This window comes from Rhincodon typus, chromosome 23 (assembly GCF_021869965.1).
Source record: "Rhincodon typus isolate 14 chromosome 23, sRhiTyp1.1, whole genome shotgun sequence".
In the NCBI taxonomy this organism is placed as follows: Eukaryota; Metazoa; Chordata; class Chondrichthyes; order Orectolobiformes; family Rhincodontidae; genus Rhincodon; species Rhincodon typus.
Window position 1 is genome coordinate 14,566,143 of NC_063354.1, and position 23,090 is coordinate 14,589,232.

A 23,090-nucleotide genomic window follows, 5' to 3' on the forward strand; every position below is an offset into this window, starting at 1 on the left:
TGGTGGTGGAAAGACAGATGGAGGTGCCAACAAGCCCTACTGAAAATAAAAGTCTTGTTCCATGAAGTTTCTAAGGGGAATAGTCAAGAGAGCTGATCTTCTGCCTGTAGATCATGTGTTGAAGTTCTCTCATGCTTCTCGCTAAGTCTTGATATCTATCCGCTCTGAGCTATGGATGGGCTTGAAACTGGACATGTATATTTTAAAAACTGAGAACATGAAAAACATTGTCCAATGTTTTACTTGAAGTGTAGCTGCATACTAAAATAGAAATAGAAATAATTGTGATGTCTGACAGAGCAGACTTAAAAAAAGGGAGCTGCCTTATCTCTTGTCATCTGATTGTAACAATGGTTACAACATGGAAGGATGCTGAGTTCTGAAGAAGAGTCATACTGAATTCTAAAGGTTAACTCTGTTTCTCTTTCCATAGATGCTGCCCAACCAGCTGAGGTTCTCCAGCACTTTCTGTTTTTGCTCTATGGTGTCTGTGTCTGAAAGAGCAACTCAGCTTGTTCCATTCTCCTGTGTTTTCAGCATGGCCCTGTCAACTTTTTCTCTTCAGAGAGTTTTCCAATTCTCCATGAATGCCCTTTTGGACATTGAATTCTAGATCATAATCAGTCAGTGCGTAAAGAAGATTTTCCTCAAGTCGACTTTGATTCTTGTGTTTTAAATCTGTGTCCCTTGGTCTCAACCCTACCACCAATGGGAAGGTTTGGTTCATCTACTGTCTTGACCCCTCAAATTTTGAAACGTCTCTTAAACCTCTCTTCTCTGAGCGGAACAATCCAAGATTTTTCAATCTAGCCATATAATTCAAACTCTCATCCCTGGAACCATTCTCCTAAATTATAAAACCACATTAGCCAAACATTCCACAGTGACCCTCAATACCATGCCTCTCTTTCTCTTGCAGGATCATGGTTAATTGTGTACTTTAGTCCCTCCATCCTTTTCCTGGGGCTATTCAAATTAGTCCCTATTGCCTCCGTTGGTAGAAGTCATCTACTTTTTCAAATTAAGTTTCAAAATATGAAGCATGTCTGATCATTGAAGAAAAAGCATAATCCTTCCCTGCAGGGTTACAGAAAGTTAAGATGAGGTAATTCATGTTGCTGCAGGTTACAGAGACCTGGATGTTAGCTCCTTGATAAACCTCGGTATCATTATTGTTTGAGCTTGTCTCCCAATAATGTGGTTATGATACACACCTCTGCCTTGGCAAGGGTATTGCACAAACATATAGCTTGTAGTAAAACCTTTTCTTGTGTGTTGGTGGTCAGTTGAACTGCCAATTCATCAAGTTTAGTAATCCTATCAAAAGTTGTCAACCTGAATCATGTAAACCTGAAGCAGCACATTTAACACTCTTGCTGCTCCTGGCTCTGATTCCTATCAAATTTCACATTCTTTTACTTGCAAACGTTTGCTCAATAGTGATGAGTGCAGAAAACCACAAGAACCTTCTGATCAATTAGCTAATGAATGTGCTTGTAACTTTCAAAATCAATTAGCCCAGCTGACATTTACATACTCAGAGATAGTAGGAACTGCAGATACTGGAGAATCTGAAATAACAAGGTGTAGAGCTGGATGAACACAGCAGGCCGAGCAGCATCAGAGGAGCAGGAAAGCTGACGTTTCGAACCCAGACCCTTCTTCAGAAAATTTTCTTCGTTTTCTGAAGAAGGGTCTAGGCCCGAAACGTCAGCCTTCCTGCTCCTCTGATGCTGCTTGGCCTGCTGTGTTCATCCAGCTCTACACTTTGTTATTTACATACTCAGAACTTGTTTTGTTCCATTCCTTTATGAAGAAACATTGCCGTCTTTCCGTTTGTCTTGATTTCCTTGACTCTTTGTAGTAGCGCACAACAATGGATAATTGAGGAAAGGAGTATTTGAGGACCAAACCTGAGATGAAGGCTATGGATAACAGGGCAGTGGTGATTCCCCGCACTTCTACATGCTTTGGAGATTTGAACAGTCTACAGGAGGCACCTCAAAGAACTGCAGAAATGTCATCAATGCTGTCTTTGCAGGATCCTCCAAACACAGTGGTCCATCAGCAATGTCCTCTCCCAAGACAAAATCTCTAGCATTGAGATGCTAATCATTCAAGACAAGCTCTGTTGGGAGGACATGTCATTCATACACCTAATACCAAATATGTGAAGTAACTTTTCTATTTGCAACTCAGTCATTGCAAGGGATTCCCAAGAGATCAGCAAGAAAATAACTCTAGGGATATCTTCAAAGCATACCTAAGGAAGTCAAATGTCCCCACCAACTCAAGGGAGTCAATTTCTTATGACTGACTAAAATAGATGCGGCTCATATTGGAATGTGCAGAAATGAAACCAATATGTTGGAGGTAACACGCAAACCTCTAAACAACATCTCTACCCAACCCTTCAAATACCACCTTCCTCGCATGTGGCATAATCAGCAGGTTGTGTATTGGAATTTCAGCCATCTCAAAACCCACAAAACTAGAAGCAAGCCAGCCTCAATTCCAAGGACCGCTGAAGAGATGAGGGGAATAACACTTATTGTCCAGCACTTCAAATAAATAAGCATAATTTTTGCACATTCTGAGGCTGGCATGGTCAGTTAACTATGAGAGGCATCATAGTTGCCTTTCTATCCTGGTTTATTGGTTATAAATCAGGAATTACAACCACTGGCTAACTTCTTCTCTCTGTCACTTAGAAGTGATGAAGTCAATTGGAGAAGCATAACTATGTCCTGACTAAGATAAGCCAACTCAGTACAACCAGCCTCGGGCCTTCTTATCTGTGTGGCATCTTGTCTTTAATAAATGAACAATTGGGAAAGCCTGTGTGAACCTCTATGTCTGTGCCTGTGATTCATTAAAAAGTAGAGTTTAGCCAATAAAATAGTTGTTTTTTTATTTTTTTAAATATAAACCATATTGCTATTCTGCAAACAACTGTATTGCACTTATGTCAGAATATTTGACCATGAGAACACCATAGATGAGCTGATCTGTTATGCAACACCAATGTGCAAATTGACATTCCAACTGGGCCGCAATCAGCAGCAAGACCTCTGCCGAATTTTTCCCTCTATAGCCTACGTCAGCAAAAGCAAATTTTCGCTCAAGTACAAACACGCCTGCTTAAATCAGTTAGCTCGCCACAGATGAGAGATCAAACCAGATCAAGGATCTTTCACATCAGTTTGTCTCAGTACCACGTCACTTAGCCACTCATTCAACCATGGGAAATCCTAATTCAATTTTATGTGTTCTCTAGTACTTTAAGTAAAGCAACATGCGATGGAACGGCAAGCAATGAGTTAAGATTCGCCAACCTCAAGCCTTCTGCAATGTTTTACTACACTTTACCATCATGGTCACAGATTTTTTTGTGTGTTTCCTTTGCAAGTTTCCTGTATCATTCAATTAAACACCCATTAAAAACACCTCACATCCACATCAGCGTCAGGGCAGAAATCTCAGATTTGAACACATCTTGTGTTAAACTCAGGGTGGTTGCATGTTCTGGCAGAAAATAATTAGGTTTATTTTATTGTATTGGCCCTTGGTCCAAACAGCTGCCTTGCCAAGTGCATGTTGCAACAAGTTAACTAGACCACATGAAAAGGGGGTCTTCAAAAAAAACTGAACTCACTAATGACAGATAACACAGTAAATGGCAGAACAGCATGGTTAGTGCTTGCGTTTGTACAAAAAAGATCTTTTGAAGTTCATCTGGCTCACATTACAACTGTTTCAAACAATTAGCAAAGTAAAACTTTAAACCATGTGATATAACTAGTATTTACATGTTAATAGAACTCTTCCTGTATGGCATTAACACACTAATGAGTGCAAGTTTGGTTAAACAACATTTAAGGAAAAACAAAGTTTAGGACTTAACCACTTGTGTGCTAGGATTTGGCCAAAAGAGTCAATAATTCAAATAGTCTGACAATTAACCAGTGTTCCTATGTGTTAAACAACTGTCACAGCAATGTCTGTTACTAAGATTCTGTTACCTATAGGGGCTATAATAATTGAGCTAATGTGTTTGCTCATTATTCTTTTATCATTGAAATCCTGTAGTGCCAGATATTCAGGGAGCCCAAACGCATTTTGAAGAAAATGCTAAAGTCAGACCCCAAAAAAATCTTAAATCGTCCCAGCATACCACACAGCCAATGAATTACTTCTGAGCTAGATTCATTGTTCTAACTTAGTCAAACAAAGTAGCTAATTTGTACATAGCAATGTTCCACAAACATCAATGAGATAAATTACCAGTTAACCTGAGTTGGTTGGAGGACAAAGGCTGGACAAAGATATTATAAGCAATTTTCCCTCTTCCGCTCAAAGTGATGGTTCTGAGATCTTTTACATTCACCTGAATAGGTGGATAGGGATGTTGTCTAACATCCATACATCAGACAAAACCTCCAACCGCATAGCATATTTGCAATATGAAATTAATTTGTAAACCTAGATTACATGTAGTCCTGGACTAAGTTCTCTGACATAGATGCAAGAGTGCCAATTTGGCTTATTATTATATACTCTGTATAGACACAGAGATCTTTGTAGTATAATAAAACAAAGAACTGTGGATGCTGGAGATCTGAAACAAATACAGAAATTGCTGGAGAAACTCAGCATGTCTGAAAGGATCTCTAGACAGAAAAAAAGAGTTAACTTTTCAAGTCCAGTGACCCCCGCCTCACCAGATCAAGAGCTTTGTAGTGCTGCATTTTTAAATGTGCATTTAAAAAATCTGAAAACCAAATTCATTCACTTGATTTTCAAAACAAGTTAATCAAAATAACTGGTGTTGGCTTCTGCTTTATTGCTTCAAACCTCCATCAGTAGATACCTGATACTAATTTTCATGTAAAATGCTCCTTCACAGTTTACAGTAAACACTATTAGAACAATTATAGTTTCCAATTCATAATCTAATGTGAAGATTTGTGTGACCTGACCTTGGTCTCTGGGTTCAGAAGCAGTATCTTGTCATTAGTATGCATTACACATTGTGCTAACGACTCTTCATTTGTTCTCAAGCCTGATCTAGCCCATAAATCTCTGAAGGAAAGAAAATACAACAAAGGGGCCGCTGGAACGGCAGCCAACATACACCAACTTTGACACCAACTTTTTCTTGAGTCACATTAGAGCAAAGTTTGCATCTTCCAATAGTTTTAAAACAATAGTCTAACTTTCTTAATGTCCCTTTACTTTGAATGCTAAAAGCTAGTTGCTGTTCAGAAAATCGGTGGGCACAATGCAAGACCTTTCCTTCTTTCTATGGAAAGGTGATTGGACGCAATAGTTTATTTAATTAGAGGAACACAATTGAAAACTGCAGTTCTATTTATTTGATGCTCTGTGAATGACTTAATTTTGTCAAATATTATTACATTTGTTACAGACAGCAATGCGATACTACAATTTTTCAATATTCTAAACAGGCTAAAGAGGTTATTCATAGCTAAAATTGCAGACCTAATCGAATTGGGTGAACTTAACAGCAGATAACACTGAAACACAGTATGGCATTTGTTCCTCCACCTCCTTGTAGCTGAGTTACAGAGCTGCGTAGAGAATGCCCAAGGGTAGATTTTCTCTGATTTTTTGGCTTTTCAGACACAATTGCTGCATGTCCAAGGAGGACTGCAAAACAGTGCGGAATTTTGGAAAGAAAATAACAGAAATAGGCATTCATTTTTCCAATTTTAAAAAATATTTTTATTTCAAAGACTGTGCATTCAGATGATAGGCTATCTTCAACAGACTGAAAACAATGGCATATTAGCCTAATATTAATTAATTATTCAGGGTGGCATGGTGGCACAGTGGTTAGCACTGCTGCCTCACAGTGCCAGGGACCCAGGTTCAATTCCACCGTTGGGCAACTGTCTGTGTCTGCATGGGTTTCCTGTGGGTGCTCAGGTTTCCTCCCACAGTCCAAAGATGTGTAGGCTAGGTGGACTGGCCATGCTAAATTGCCCATAGTGTTCAGGGATGTGTGGTTATAGGGGGAATGGTTCTGCGTGGGATGCTCTGAGGGTCAGTGTGGATTTGTTGGGCTGAAGGGCCTGTTTCCACACCATAGGGATTATGAGTTATGAGTATTTTCACTTTGTTCATTTAGAAAGGCCAAGCACTCAAGACTCTGAAATGCTTCAAAGGCAACTATATTTGTAGCAAGACAGGACAGAGGAACCAGTCTTTCATTTGACAATGCATGAATTTGACAAAGCCCAATTAAATATGAAATTCACATTAGGGTGACAAGCACCAATGGAATACAATTCCAGCTCATGGGGAGGGGGGCAGGGGGGTGGTCATGCTAGATAGTAGTGGAAGACTATGACTTGTTAATGTACAGTGGGGAAGCATGTGTGGAGTTTAACAACCGAAAAGAAATGGGATTATGCTGATATTTTACCACATTTCTTTTCTTATTATAGTTGTTAGTCTTGGTGCATCATATTTCATCAGAAAGAAGAGGGAGTTAACAGCCAGAATTCTACTTTTGATTTTAATGATACCACGCTGTGGAAAATAATATTTTCCTTAGTGTACAAAGTTGTCAAGTGCCAATCTTTTCACGGATGATCTCTCCCATCAGATCTGCACAGAACTGGCAAAAATAACTGCATTTATGAATAAATCATCAGAGCAGCCTTCAAAGAAATGTGAATCCAGGATTTTAATTGCTAAGCTACTTAAATGTAAAAGGATTTACCTTTAACGTGAGACCACAGAGCCAATATCATGTCCATACTACTGATCATATCAGGTTTACTTTCTCCTATCCTGAATTATGGTTCTCTTTATCCTTGTGGTGGTGAAGGCCTTCATTCATTGTTGGGCTTTGGCAGTTCCATTGGCAGCAGTGTGAAAGAATCTTGGTTCAGAAGATCAGGAGGTGGAGATTAGGAATAATAAAGCTTAGTTAATACTTTTGGGAGTAGTCTACAAGCATCCTAACAATAGTTAAACAAATGGATACAACATTAAGTCATAGTTGGAACTCTTAACAAAGGCAATGTAATAATTATGGAGGCCTTTAATCCTCGAGTAAATTACTCCAAACAAACTGGCAAATGTGTCTTGGCAGATGAGTTTATGGATACCTTTGTGACCCGTTCCTGGAATAATACATTATGGAACTGATGAAGGATGATTTTATTTTAGATCTAGTATTGTGCAATTAGTCAGAATTAATTCAAAAGCTCAAAATAAAAGACTTGGTCAGAAAAATGATCACAACACAATTGAATTCCACACTAAGTTTGTACGCAACCTCCTCTAGTCCCAAACAAGAATCCTAAACTTAAACAAAACCAAGGTAGGTAGGATAGGAGTTCTGTCCATTCTTGATTGAGTAAATAGATGAAAAGATATGGCAATAAATAACGGGAAACATTTAAATAAGCAATTCAAAATGTTCAACAATAATTCTTTGCAGTGAAAACCAAAAACCAGTACAAAAAAATGTATCCATGATTTACTAAGGATGTTAAAGACAGTATTTCTTTTATTTATTCATTCATAGGATGTGGGTGTCACTGGCTAGGCCAGCATTTGTTGCACATCCCTAATATCTCTAATACCATTTTACTTCCAGGCAGTTTGAAAGATGCTTTTGGAGGAGTCCTTGAGAGTTACTGCAGTGGATCTTGAAAGTGGTACACATTGCTGCCATCATGCATCAATGGTGAAGGGAATGAATATTAAGGGTGATGGGTGGGTTGCCAATCAAACAGACTACTTTATCCTGGATGGTGTCTGGCTTTTTGAGCGCAGTTGGAGCTACGCTCATCCAGGGAGCTGACTTGTGCCATTTAGATGGTGGAAAAGCACTAGAGAGACAAGAGGAGAGTTACAGAATTCTTGGTCTTTGAGCTGTTCTTGTAGCCAAAGTATTTATATGGCTGGTCCAATTCAGTTTCTGCTACATGGTAAAACCTAAGATTTTGATTGTAGGATGTTTAGCAATGATAATTCTACTGAGTGTTGAGGGCAATGGTTAGATTTCCTCTTCTTGGAGATGGTCATTGACTGGACTCCAGTATCTGAGGAGTTGAAAATTGTGCTGAACGTTGATGACTAGTTCTGGATGACAAGTCTTAGATACTTTGCCAGAATGTTATTGGGAGCTATAACCTTTGCAGTATCCAGTGCCTGCAACAGTTTCTTAATATTGCACAGTTAAGTTGAATTAGTTGAAGATTGAAGTCGGGGTGGGGGAGGCGCGGTGGTGGTGGTGGTCGTTGTTGGTGGTGGAGGTTCTTGGAAGGATATTGAAGGAAGAGGCTTATAATATTGAGAGTAGTATGTCTGAGGGTTGGGAGTGTCTTTGAAACCAGGAAAGAGCCACCAAGAAGTTGATATGAAGGAAAAATGTGGAAGATGAGGATAAACTAGCCAAGCATCTTCACGAAAGAGTCAAGAACCTTTAGAAGCAGTGAAGACATTGTCAAGGGAAAATGGAAGAGTCATTGAACAAATATTTTGGCCGTAGAAAACACATAACTGTATAGAAGAAATAGAGAATAATCAAGGGACTAAAAAGAGTGACAAACATAAGGCCATGAATATCAACACAGGAAATGCACTGAAGTAAATTAAGGGATTAAAATCTGACAAATGTTCAGGACTTGATAGACTACATTGTAAGATTTTAAATGAGGTTGATGTAGAGATAATGAATGAGCTGGTTTGATATTTCACAATTCGCCAGATTCTAGAGAGATCCCCACTGACTTAAAGTTAGCAAATGTAACACTGCTGTTCAAGAAAATCAGGAGAGAGAAAACTGGGAGCTATAGGCCAGTTAGCCTGACATGTGTTGTCAGGAAAATACCAGCATCAATTATTATGTATGTCTAAATATTGCATTGGAAAATCATAGTATGGTTTGATGAGAGAAAAGTTATGTTTAACAAATTTATTTTTACGTTTTTTGAGGACACAACAAGTAGTGTAGGTAAAGGTATACTAATATTGATGAAACACATTGAATAAAGAGTTATATAAAAGGTTGGAAGCATGATAAGGACTCATGGAGTCAGATAATATATTGGCATGGATAGAGATTTGTTTTACAGGAAGTTCTTGTGATGAGCGGTAGTGTCCCTACCTCTGAGCCAGAGGACTGAAGGTCATGTCCCACTTGCTCCAGAGTTTGGTATACAATCTCTGAACAGGTTGATTGGAAAGCTACAAATATGTTAATGGACAGAAGTAGAAAGAGTAAGCTGGGCATTGGCAATTGAGACGATCAGAAAGCTGCAAGATCAGTATTCGGGCCTCAGTAATTTACAGTCGATATTAATTACTTAAAAGAGTGTTGATTGTTAGATTTCTTTAAACAAGCTATTCAGAGATGTTATGAAACACCTCTGGTGTAGATGGGGCTTGAACTCAAGTCTTGTGGCTCAGAGACAGAGACTGTACCACTGTACCACAGGAGCCTCTGAAAGTGCTGATTGTTTGGTCTGGCAGGGAACCTAGAACACATTAAGCCTCAAGATAATGGTTCGAACACCTAGGAATGGGATGCGAAAGAATTTTTTCAGTCAAAGGATTGCAAATCTTTGGGATTCTCTCCCCCTAAAAGTTCTTGTGGCTCCTTTGTTGAAAATATTTATGACTGAGTTAATTGGATTTTTTACCTCTCCAAGAATAAAGAGATATCAGTAATGTGCAGGTGGATGGAGTTAAAGGGGATAAACAGCCAAACAGCCACAGTTGTCTTTAATGTCAGAGCGAGCTTGAGGGTCCATAGGATTTAGTCCTGCTCTTATGGGAACAGTAGCCCTCAAGTATATCACCCACTATTTGTCTGTGAGCCATGACAGAGACTCTTCAGAATACTTTACACCAGATAACATCACAGGTGAGCCCAAACCTATCTCATTCGATTTCTCTCTGCGCACGTCCTTGGAAAGTCATCAGGAGTTTGAATTCTTGGTTGCTGCTCAGAGAAATGGGAGAAATAGCTTAGAACACCAAATTGCTCTTCCACTGATATCACCCAACTCAGGACAAACCTTCCTTTTCTCAGCCATTGAATGCAAATGAACTATGGAATGAGGCATCAAGATTTTTCTGAATATAAGCACACAGGTAGTGGGGGAAAGGCAAAGAGATTTTCCAAGGCTAGAACATGATTATAGCATATCATTGGCCCTATCATGTGGTGTATGTTAAAAGCAATGAGCCTTGTTTCTAGTCAGTTTCTACAGGAAGTAGTGTTTCCAGAATTAAATGTGGGGATGTTTTTAATAACTGTTTCCTGCTGTTATTTTGGCAAGTTAATATAGCAAATATTAAGGGCAATTATCAACGACAGGCAGTGTCAGCATTTACACTTTAATGAATATACAAGTGAGAATACCATTAATACAGTGCAATTAACTTCTAAAGTGTTCTAAATAGTAAGGAGTTTAACTTTAGAGTCTGGGTTTAACACATAATCATACAATGGAAGGCATTAGTCCCACAAAACATTGTAAAAACTCCCCAAACTCACAAATATGTGTCCCCATAAATCATTGTTACAAATTGCACCTTTTATTTTCACAAAATGCTTTTATGTGCTTTGAGAATGGCAACCTTCCTCGCTGTAGCAGTTGTCCATGTTTTTGCAATCATTTCTGATTATTATCGTAAAAACGCACTGGGAACTTTGTGAGAAGGTTGTGGTGCAGACTGGAACAGATTAAAAGCTGAAATTGTTGTTGTTTTTATCATTCAATGCAGTCGACAAAAGCACATGAAAGAAAACCACTGTAAAATTGGCTTCCGGGTTCTTTGTCTGCTTGTCCATAGCCAACTGCTCTTGGAGGTTTTCCAAGTGAAAAACTCAGAAAACACTTCCAAGTTGCAGTAGCCCTTTTGTTTGGGTTTCCTTCTTCAGCTGTATTTCAGACTTGTAGGAAATTATTAGCGGGTGCTCACAAAAAAGGACCTAAAAAACGAACGCATTTTTAAAGAAACTCACAGGCGCCGCTTTGCATTTTGAGCTCACACGGAAAATCTGAAAACTACTTATCAGCACTAATAGAAAATGTACAATGTGATAATCTTTCCTGTGCTCCTATTCTGAAGATGTTGTCTCACCCTGAGATACAATTCCAAAGATACTGGCTGTCCTCCAGTGCAAGGCCCAAATAGCCATTCTTTATATGTCAGTCCAGTCAATCAGTGGCAAAAAGGTATTTGTTAATGGCAACTAATAAGGTTGAGCTTGATTCTGTTTTGACTTGGCACCAAGGTGCACTTTCACGATGGGTAACAGGATAGTGACCAGGCATGAGAATGCTGGAAGATAGTTCCCTAAACTAGCCCTTGTCTGAAGGGCCTGAGGAAATTGCAGTACCTCCACTGTCTTTTCACTGCGATCAGCTTACTTAATCTAGACAAGAAATCTGGGAGGAATAATTTGTTCACAACACTATACAGACTTACTTCAATTCAGTGGGATCACCATGAGCCGTTCCTTTTGTGTCTTCCTCAATGATTTCCAACCTATCTGTGAAGAACAGTGCACTAAACTACCATTTCCTCTGGGAATCAAAGCCAATCTACATTGCGACTGAATTTCTCCCCCAAATCTGGCAGCTTCTGTTCTGTACAGCTGAACTGTACTGTAGATTTATAACTTTACCAACAGAGCCATTAAGATACCTTGTATATTGATTGTTAAGAAAATGAGTTAACCTTCTGAACTTTCAGATTATTAGAGAAATGGGAATTTCCTTCAATTTCCAGTAAGCTGAGTCATAGATGACACACAATTTATGTTGTACAACTGTAAATCATGACCAATAAACTCTCTTCTCAATCTTCAAGAGGCCAGACTAATGTCCCTTTTTACTTCTGTTTGCTATACACAGCCGGCTTGTTGACCTTCATCGGCCCTTTAAGATTGATGCACAGCCACACAGGTCTATATCTTAAAGGTAACATTACATGTGCGCAGCCTGTCGTTCCCTACATAGTGACTGTTGAATGATTGCACATCAGCGAAGTTAATAGGGAACTTTGGGCTAGACAACTCTTTAAGTATGAAATGAGGATGGAATTATCTGAAATGGCAAACTACTGAGTTTGACTACATAAACTAAAAGAACACACTGTCAAGGGCTTTTTAAATATCAACAGCATTCAAGAATGATTTACAACCAGGCTGTCTACTGACTGCTAACCTAGAACTATATGACTGGCATTTCAATTGTAAACATTACATCATAAGCTTATTTCCTTCTGAAGCACGACAAAACTCCCCAAAATAATGATGCTACATTTAGATTTGCTGAGCATTTTAGTTAGAGTAGCATCAAATTAGTGCCATCAGACCCTAAACTTTCAATCACTGCCTGGACTGATGACCTCTCTGACTTTCCAAGACGTTAGCAGTAGAATCAGATGTGGCTTGAGGTTGGAACAGATTCTAACTCCATGCACACCCTTTGCTTGCTAGCTGCAGGAGAATGTGAATGTGAGGGAAATAAGTTATCATATAAAATATACCTGGCAAGTTGAAATTCACAGTTAACTGCACTCTCAAGGTAACAAAAGGGAAATATTTTTAATCTATGCCTGGCCTTGGAATCCATGATTTTGTCACTTGCTTAACAAGTACAAGAGCATTCTAGTTTCTGCTAACCCTCAGCATTATGAACAGCGACCCACAATGACATTAAAATACAGTCTTGATGTGGCTATTCTGACAGAAGAATAACTAAGTTTAGGAAAACTGAGCTGTTACTGCTGCATTTTAATCAGAGGCCATGGTAATGATTTCTTTGTGCTGGTTTAAATGAAATGACAAGCATGACCTCATTCTGAGGTTGTCTATTGCAATTCTTTTCTAGGTGAAGGTTTTATTAAAATGCGTTGAATACATGCTGAGATATCCGTGTGGCAGACCGTAAAATATCCATTTTGGCAGCTTTATATGGTCACCTTTTATTTTGAATTATACTATATTAAGTCAAATCCTTCCCATTAAAACCATTCATTATATACTAGTTGTTTAAGATCACAAAGGTATTGTTGGAACTAAACCTTCCTAAACCAATTCATTAGTTAATGTTTAGATTGCGTACACTGATTAATTGACTACCGATTTTGTGACTATATTTCTCTAGGCAATTAACCATAAACAACCCAAATAAGGTTAGGTTTCCACAGAACTGTGAACTTCCTACAGTTTCTTATATACAGCCAATAAATCAAACTAATAGGCACTGTAAATGGTTGCACGCCTAGTTTATTTTGAAAGAATTCCCATAGGGTAGAAAGGTTTGAAAAAAAGTAATTTGGATTGTGAGCACGTATAAAAATAGGTGTGTATGAATGTTTTTTTGGCAGTTATATGAATGAAAGGATATCAAACTATAAGAGGTGGAATCAGGGCTTAAAATTATTGGTTAACCCCAGAATTTCCCCCATAATTTTACAACTTAGTTGTCTCTAGGTGCTGTCTATTTAGGGAAGATTTATTCTGGGTGCTATTTGTAGTGACATTGTAAATTTATTCTTTACAAAGACCTGGACAACTTTGCTCACAGAGGAAACTTCTACTCATGCAGAGGTGAGATCTACTTTGACTCCTGGCAGTTATCTGTCAGGCATCTAAGAGTACAGCATGGAAATGAGACATTCCAACTCATAAGAGGAAAAAGTGACACTGCCTTACTCACCCTGTTTAGGCCTGAGGTCAGCCAATCATTGAGTGGAACTGTTGACTTCTGCAGCAAAAACCAAGTTGCCTTCCTGAATGGAAGATGATTGTTCTGGTGAGTAGCCAACACAGTCTAACAACAGAAAGAACATTTACAAGTATGAGACTTGAAATTTGTACTGAGCATTTATAATATATCACACAATCAATTGGAGTTGCATGGAGCATGCGCAAAAGGTTTTGCCTTCTGATTGATTTCAACTATTGAATATTCTTAATATTGCCCTCTAAACTGGCAGCACATTAATAGTACAGTGATTGATAATATATTTAACACTGATATTGATACACAGTTCTGAAGTAGTTGCTAATAATTTGATTTGAAGAGAAACGGTGTTGTCTTATGGTTGACCTCAGCATCATTATCATTTATCAAAGTGCAAAACATCTCTTGGCAAACAAAGTCCTCTTTGAAAAGAGAGTTTAACTAGGATTAGCAAAACCATTTCTGCAAACTAAGTTTAAATCTACAGTGGTTCATGCTGGTGGGAAGATGAAATATGCTGATAGAGTTACATACTGGCTTTGTGATCTCATTGAGACAGCCCAAGAACAAAGGTTTTCGTTTCTTACCACTAGATAATGTGTGTTCCTTTAGGTCAAAGTCTCCAGCAGCTTGGAACAACCTGTCAATCATTGGCTGTGTATGATATTGCACAATCATTATACAAGTTCGTTTTTATGCATCCTGTGATTTGTATCTGGCTAGATAATGAATGAAATAGGAGCCTGGGGATGTTTTCGGTGTCATCATCAGTGCATCCCACTGTCTGTAACACCTGCTAAAATCTGCACGTGGCATTTCCATGATGTCATTAGGCAATGGTGCCACAACTGTAGGAATGTCTGATTTCTGTGCATTGATTGTTTGCATGCAATGAGATTTATCCAAGCCAAGGATTGGATCTGTACCTTAAATGCACTAACACCTCTCCAAAAACGGGAGTGAATCAGCTTTCATTTTTTGATTTAGTTTTATTAATTGGTAGAATAATTGAATAATTGACCTGAGAAGGGTCAAATATTCAGCTCCAGTAAATTTCTATATTATGATGGCACTGCATGTCAAACAAGCTGTCGCACTAAAAGCACAGCTTCCACTTATTTCGATCTAACTCAGAAGGTTTCTGTCTATAATACAAGTGGCAAAGACCAACTTTATTTTTGGCTTTCGATTAGAATTTCTTACTGGCTTTACTTGACTGGAGTTTCAGTTGTACGGCAATTTTTAATAACTTCATATTGATTCACCTGCATGAACTGCACTCAAGCATTTATTTCAGTTTTACATAATGACAAAAAAAAAATTCTGATTTTCAGTTTAAAGCCAGCTAAAATTTAAAGGATTTCTCTTAGAGTGGTGTCACAAGCCTAACGAATCTCCCAAAATTTTATACAGAAGGAATATCAAAGGACATTAAATGGGCTGTTTTAGCTTGGTGAAAACATGAACTGAATCTCAGTATAAGACAGTGTAAATGTTGTGAAAAGTATTCCACCTGAACTTTCTGAATAACTCAAAATATATTGTCTGGTGAATGAAATGGAACATTATAGCAGGGCCTTCCAAAAAAGCCATGGGAGATTCCTGGTTCACTGCCACTTCCATGGAGTACTTGGCATCCATTCGATTGGAGTTGTGTGACAGAGTTGGAAAAACAGATTAATGTGGTTGGAGTAGAGGGGAAAATCAACTTCCAAACAAAAACACTGGAGTGGAGCAGTTACACCAAACACCCAAATTATTTTGTATGTTGGGCTCAATTATCATAGGAGTGCTGGCCTTTATGTGACAAACGCCATTGCTGGAGTGAGCATGGCATGCTAGTGGCATCACAGAAAGTCAGCCTGATAAGATCAATGGGGTGCCCAATTGCAGGTGCAGAACTGGTGTGTGAAGAGAAAATAGGGAAGGACGATGTTCACTGGAGTTTAGAAGAATGCGGCGGGTCTCATAGAACCAGTGAAATTCTAATGGGACTAAACAAGGTCAATGCAGGAAGAATGTTCCTGATGACTGTGGAGTCCAAGACCAAAAGTCACACACCAGGGATATGGGGTAGGTCATTTAGGACTGAGAATGAGGACAAACATCTTCACCCAGAGGGTGTGAGCCTGTGGAGTTCACTGCCACAGAAAATGGTTCAGGCCAAAACATTGAATATTTTCAGGAAGGAGTTAGATACAGTTCTTAGGGTTAAAGAGATCAAAGGGAGAAAGCAGGAACAGGACATTGAGTTGGATGATCAGCCATGATCATATTGAATGGCAGAGTAGGTTCGAAGAGCCAAATGGCCTACTCATGTTCTTATTTCCCATGTTTCTATGGTATGTGGGGGGGAACATGAAGCATAGGTTAGCTGATGGCCACAGTATTTTTGAGGTGACAACAGTCCTAGAAGGACTCACCATCTGGTATAACAGAGTAGAGTGCTCATGGTGAATGGTCATCCATTTTAACCTGAAAATTGCAAAAGGAACCCCAAATTGCCTAATTCAGCAGCTTTATTTCAGTTGCTGTTCCTTTTATAGGCTGAACACTGCAACACTGCAATATGCAAGTTGTTGACAGCAATGAGCTAAGAACTGAACAGCCAGAAGTTGAAAATTACCTGGATATTTTCGTTTTCTTTTAACAAAAATCCCGAGCCGTATTTACATCATAATGCTATTGTTGGATCATATCAATGCTGCTCAAAAATGTAAAAATATTGAGATGTGCAAGAGTGTTGCCAGGAACTTTCAATTGATTCTGGAGCTGACAAATTTCTAAATTGGGCCCAATATCATGGATTTTCTTTTCCCAGAATCCAACTTTTGGCCTAATGTTTTTCCGCAGAAATAGTGTTGATTATCAATAGTGAAACATTTTGCCAATTGACTTCACTCTATGTGTAGTGCCATATTGGTAGCTGTACTGGAAAATTATAGGCTCATTCCCCTTTCGAAATGGGTTTTTAATGTCTCTAACTATTAGCGTGTAATACATTCATTGCACACCAAATAAAAGCTGACAAATTGCACATGTTTGGTGCTGTTGATACATCTTAGCATCAAGTTCTTTCATACTTCTGCTGGAAACTCAAAAAGCCCTCAAAAAAGAGTTTTGAAACTTGAGAATGCAAATAATATTTTGATGACACAGGAGCTGGAGTTCATTTATCTGTTATCTCAGAAACGTCACCATTTACATGACTTTTTCCGTTCTATACCATTATTTTATGTCTCTCATACGGACCTCATATGGTTTCTAAATCACATTGATCACGTGCAGCAAACACATTGTGGATATTTTATATAGCCGTGATGACTCTGCATCTATTAAAAATTTGTATCTTCCATGTTTTTGAATTGTGCATATTTACCACATCTAATAAGTTTCATTTTGCTGATGTTTTGGAGGTTATGAATTGACAGTTTTCAATTATTTAGTGCTCTCTCGTCAGAAATGTTTAGTTGCCCATGAACTCTCTGCAGTATAGTTATCCATTTCTGCTAACGGTTATGGGGTGGGCCTGTGAACTTGGCATCTATTTCTTGGTAATATAGTGAGACTTAGCCTCACAATCTTTTCCAAATGACTCACCTTTTGGAACTGATGACTACCTCAATGAGTCTAAATGCACAAAGATGTGTCAAATGTAAGAGATGAGGGAGCTTGAGGGACCTTGATAACCACCACGAATGTCATTCCTATTGGGTCTTGCTGTGGATGGAAAGCTCCATGACTGGCTGTGGGATGATCAAGTGGAAATGAGACAATTACATACATCCAGAGCTGCATTAGTCTGTTGCCCATTGCTCTCCCTGGCATGCAATTTATTCATTCACCTCACCTGTGACATCATGATATTGAGTAATTTTTTAAAAATATTATATTAAGAACATAAGTTATAAGAGTAGAAGCATTCCATTCAGCCCCTTATCCTGTCAGTCCCCTAAAATTAATAGCTAAAAAAACTAATAAGATAAACACGATACGAAATGAAGTTCTCTGAATGTATATAGAGATTGCTGTTGATGGTGTTTAGTGTCAAGCTTCTCAGATGTTTTGTTGCAATTTCATGCACCCACACTTGATAGTGAGTATTCTTAAACACTCTGGGTTTGATTCTTTTCAATAATGGGCAGATCGGGGGGAGGGGGTGGGGGTGCGGGGGGAATCTCTTGTAGCAAAGTGCCAGTTCTGAGGAAGGGTCACCGGACCCGAAACGTTAACTCTGATTTTTTTTCTTCACAGATGCGGCCAGACCTGCTGAGCCTTTCCAGCAATTTCTGTTTTTGTACCAAGCCCATGTCCTGGTTTTGTAACCATGTTGTTGATATTGCACAGTCAGAGGGAGTGGTGGCGTTGTGAGGGTAAGGTAGCAGGGAAAAGATGATGCCACTAACCCTCATGGAGCAACTTCGTCCTGCACTGTTGGTCTTCCCACTTCACTCAGGGCACAGCACTAACCTGGGCAGTAATTTCTACCCAGGATGGCTTGGTCTGCTGGTGTGGCATCCTGTGGCAGCCAGCTGGAAAAAGAACTACCTCTCCCACCCACAACCTCCACCACCCCATCCATCAACACCTCCAGGTCCCTGGTAGTGAAGGAGAGACTGAGCTTCCCTTTGTCTTAGGCTATGTCCCAAATGTAGCGGCTCAAACAACACAGTGTGAAGGGTTGCTCTTAGCGCGCAGCATCTGAAGTGGAGTTTAGCTGGCCTTTAAATAGAGAGATGTCCAGCAGAAGGTCCTGGCAGTAGTGAGTATGTCCAACTCTCTGAATGTGCAATTCAAAAGTGAATTTGCATAATGACTGTGGTGAGAGTGAAGACTGCATGAGAAACATCGCCCCATCTCAGGACAAGCTGGGCATCACAAATCTCACTTGAAACATTTTATCTCTAAATGTGAAGGTTGGCGTATCTGTCAAATTATTAAAGGAACAGTTTTATTTCTCTGTAACTAATTGGTAGCAGAAGGATATGAACAGGTCATCTGGAGGTGGGTTTAACCTTACGATGACTCACCTATCTAAATCTGCAGTGTTAGAAGGTATGTAACTCGTACCCTCATAAACTGCCAAAAATCTAGGCAGACTTTAATTATCCACAATGGCAAAAATAAAACCACATTGAAGTGATTTAAGGCTGACAACTGGCAACTTCATTTAAGTGAAAACTCAGGGAGCTACGTGCTGTAAATCATCTCTAAACAGGTCTGGGCAATTGTTGTTGAATACATTTCGTCACACCACGCCTTAGGGAGAGAATAAGAGAACAGGTAGAGACAGAATAAAAGCTGCTTAGGACAGCCATAAAGGGCAGGAAAATGAAAGGCAGGGGAAATGGCAAAAACCTTACAGCTGCATTAGTAATGTTTCTGGTGAAAAATCTTTAAACATATTAACTCTATTAGCAGTAGCATGATCACATATTATTCTTTAGTGAATTAGAGAAATGAAAAACTAAGTGTCTAATTTAACAGAGGAACATTAGTCTTTTTCAATCACTATCATAACTAAAGTAGCAGTTTGTTTTAGTTAGGAAGAACTCTAGAATCATTTTGCATTAGTTTGTTTCAGTCTAACCTTTTGAATACATGATCCTATCTACATCTACCAACAGATTATACAGTAATGAAGACAGACAAAAATAGCTCTATGCTCCTGAGCAACTTGGCTGATTAAAGCTGTCAGTAGCTGAGACATACAGAGACAAGATTTGATCTCCAGTTTTGAATTGATTTACTTGATATGAGCTGAGATGCAAAAAGGCACAACAAATGGATTCAATCACCCAGGTTAGTGAGGAAAATACTCACAAGGTTCCACACTCCTAATTGCTACCAACTAACTCCTATTGAAAAGACAGATACATAGAAATTAGTGGGGACAATATCGAGGTCCATGACATATAACTTCTCCCAGGCAAGTAGCCTATGCTCTATGCCTAGGTACATAACTGCAAAATGTCACACCAGTGTGGGACTGGAGGATGAGCTGCATTTGTGGAACTGAAAGCCAGAAAAAGTTGTCAATGTCTTCAATGGAGAAAACTTTGCAGTAAGGAAGAAAGAAAGAAAGAAGATTGTGTTTTTGGAATTAATATTGTGTTGTATATTTTACACAATATTTTTCACCCACTGCATGGTTTGTAGTCTAGTGGAGAACGCATAAGAGCATAAGTATTAGGGGCAGCAGTGGAGCAATCAGCCCAATGAATCTGCTCCTCTCACCAACAAAATCATGGCTGAAATTCTACTGCTCTTTCCACCCTATCCTAACATCCCTTGACTTCCTAAGTGCCCAAATATCTATCAACAAATATGGATCAAAAGCTCTCAGGGTAGAGAATTCCCCAAAATTTCACAACCCTCTGAGAAAAAAAATTCTTCTTATCTAAGCCAAAAATGGACAAACATTTTTCCTGAAACTGTAAATTTTAATTCAAAACTGTCAACCCAAAGAAAACATCTTCTCCAAATTTGTATCTTTCCAAGCACAAAACATAGGTGTACAAATAAACCATTTTGGAGACCGCATTCAAAATATTCAAATCTTATTTGTGGATCCAGTGATTGTCTTTACGACTCTGAGTTCCACACAGGATGAGCAAACATTGTTTTTATGTCACCCGAGAAGCTTCTAAGTTTAAATGAAAAGATTTCAGCAGTGATAAACCAGGAAGCACACTGCATGACATTATCCATTTTCAGTTAATTTAGCAATCCCATCTATAGAAGCCACAAGCACAGCTATAGTATCTAATGCAAAACATTCATGGGTGTGTAAAAGGAGTGTTTGATCTTAGGGATTAAAACTTATCATTGAGCATCAATGGAGACAGCTTTTATTCTACATGTGTATTTCACCTCATTTTATAATATTAGCCACTGACACTAGACACTGGAAAGGGAGGGGGTATTTACCTCCATCTAATCATCTAGATGCAGCAAATAGAACGTTGAGTAAGCTAGAGTGTAAAACATGCCTGGCTTTCTTTCAATGACTTAAAATAAAAGAAAAAAAAAGGTGACATTGTTTAAAGGCATGCTCTCCAAGACTACTAAGTTCTTACTATTCACTACGATACACCAATTCAATATGCTTCTGTAGGAAAATTTCCCCTTGGACTCAAAAGACTAGAAAACTTTGTATCATCCATTAATAGCACTCTCCACTTAAATACGCACAAAACATCACCAAAAACATTGCTGAGAAACCATGCTTTCTGAAAAGTGACTTGATGAGCTTTCCAGCTGGAAACCACTGCAGAGTAATTGAATTTTTCAAAAGACCAAAGCCACATTCCAGAGAATTGAAATGACAGTTAATGATGAGGTTGTAGACTTACTCACCAAGCCTGTGTGTTTGATTGTAAACGTTTCGTCACCCTAAGGTTTTTGAGTAGGTAACATCCTCAGTGTGTCTCCAGGGAAGCTTTAGTGTTCTTTCCCGCTTGTTATTTATATACCTCAGTTTGCTGGGATGGTTGCCATCACTTCTGGTTTTGTTTTTCAGTGGTTTGTATTTCGGGTCCAGTTCACTATGTTTGTTGATGGAGTTCTGGTTGGAATACCAGGGCCTCCAGGAATTCCCTGGCATGTCTCTGTTTGGCTTGTGCTATTATGGATGAGTTGTCCCAGACAAATTTGTGTCCTTCTTTGTCCATGTATACTGAGACCAGTGAGAATTGGTCATGTCTCTTGGTGGCTAGTTGATGTTTGTGTATCCTTATTGTCAGTTTTCTTCCAGTGTGAACTATGTAGTGTTTCTCATAGTCATTGCAGGGTGTTTTGTATATTACGTTGGTTTTACTGGTTGTGGGTATGGGATCCTTTACATTCATCAGTAGCTGTCGCAGGGTGGTCGTTGGTTTGTGGGCTACCCTGATCCCTAGGGGTCTGAGTCGTCTTGTGATCATCTCTGATATGTCCCTGATGTACGGTAGGCTGACTAGTGTGTCTGACCGTGCTGTGTCTTCTTGTTGTGGTCTGTCATGGAGGTAAAAGCAGATTGTGCTTTTTGGGCATCCATTCCTTTTAAAAACTCCATATAAATGCTCCTGTTCTGCTTTGCGCAATTCCAGGTTGCTGCAGTGTGTTGTAGCTCATTTGAGTAATGTCCTGATGCAGCTCTGTTTATGGGTGTTGGGGTGGTTGCTGGTGTAATTAAGTATCTGGTCCCTACGCTTGGTCTTTCTGTATATGTTGGTCTGGAGTCCCCTGTTGTTCTTATGTTCCATCATTACGTCTAGGAAGGGTAGTCCGTTATTGTTCTCTTCTTCTTTTGTGAATGTTATTCCTGTGAGGATGCTGTTTATGTGTCGGTGGATTTCTTCTAGTCTTGTGCATTTGATAATCACGAAGGTGTCATCTACATATCGGACTCAGAGTTTGGGTTGGATAGGGGGGAGCGCTGTCTATTCTAATCTTTGCCTTACCACTTCTGCTTTCAGTCCTGATATCAGGGATCCCATTGATGTTCTGTTGATTTGTTTGAATATACAGTCGTTGAAGGTGAAGTGGGTTGTAAGACACAGATCCAGCAGTTTCAGGGTGCTGTCCTTGTTGGTGCTATTGGTGTTGTGGGGTGTCTGCCTTCCTGATTCGTCCAGCAGTGTGGCAATTGTCTCTTTGGCCAGGTCGATGTTTATGGATGTAAACAGTGCTGTTACGTCAAAGGATATCATTATCTCTTCCTCTTCTATTCTGGTGTCCTTGACGATGTTGTGGAATTCTTCGGAGAAGTGGATAGAGTGGATGGTGTTATCTACTAAGTATTTCAGTTACCATTTTTGGCTGGCCTATATGTTGGCGTACCTGGTAGTGAGACAATAGATCTGACAACACAGTCAAAGATGGCTGTATATTTATATTACTCTACCTTCTAAGATCATCAAGTAGAGTCCATTTTCTCTGCAATCTCACTGGAACAGTTGCCTTGAAGGATTATGAATAGGGTTTCATCTCCTATGCATTAGATATCCAAATAATCACCTGAATCCTCACCTATGTGGAGGCAGACCATTGGACATAATCACTGGGACAATGGGCTCTGAAGGAGCCCTTGTGAATAGCCTTTATTGTCTCATGCATTGGAATGAGTCCAGTAAAATTTTGTAATATCAGCTTTTGGCGTCATCTTAGGTACAAGAGTACCCTAAGTACAGATACTTTAAGTGTCATTACAGAGTTTAAAAAAAAGGTTAACAACATTTACACAGTTTAAAGAGTCCATAATGATAATAACAGTGACCATAAGTACTCAAATTCCAGTCTCTCTCCAACATTAGTCCGTGCCCGCTGGCCCCAGAACACAAGGCCACACTGCCTCCGCGT

At 39.1% G+C, this 23,090-nt stretch overlaps 1 long non-coding RNA gene across 1 annotated transcript; it reads right to left on the reverse strand.

The window, feature by feature from the left end:
* Positions 1-6,327: 6,327 nt before the first annotated feature.
* Positions 6,328-21,258, reverse strand: LOC125485864. Its single transcript, XR_007264583.1, has 4 exons — positions 21,108-21,258; positions 17,349-17,494; positions 13,722-13,835; positions 6,328-6,910 (listed from the first exon to the last, which is right to left on the reverse strand). It is a non-coding gene; the product is annotated as an uncharacterized LOC125485864 (long non-coding RNA).
* Positions 21,259-23,090: the final 1,832 nt, after the last annotated feature.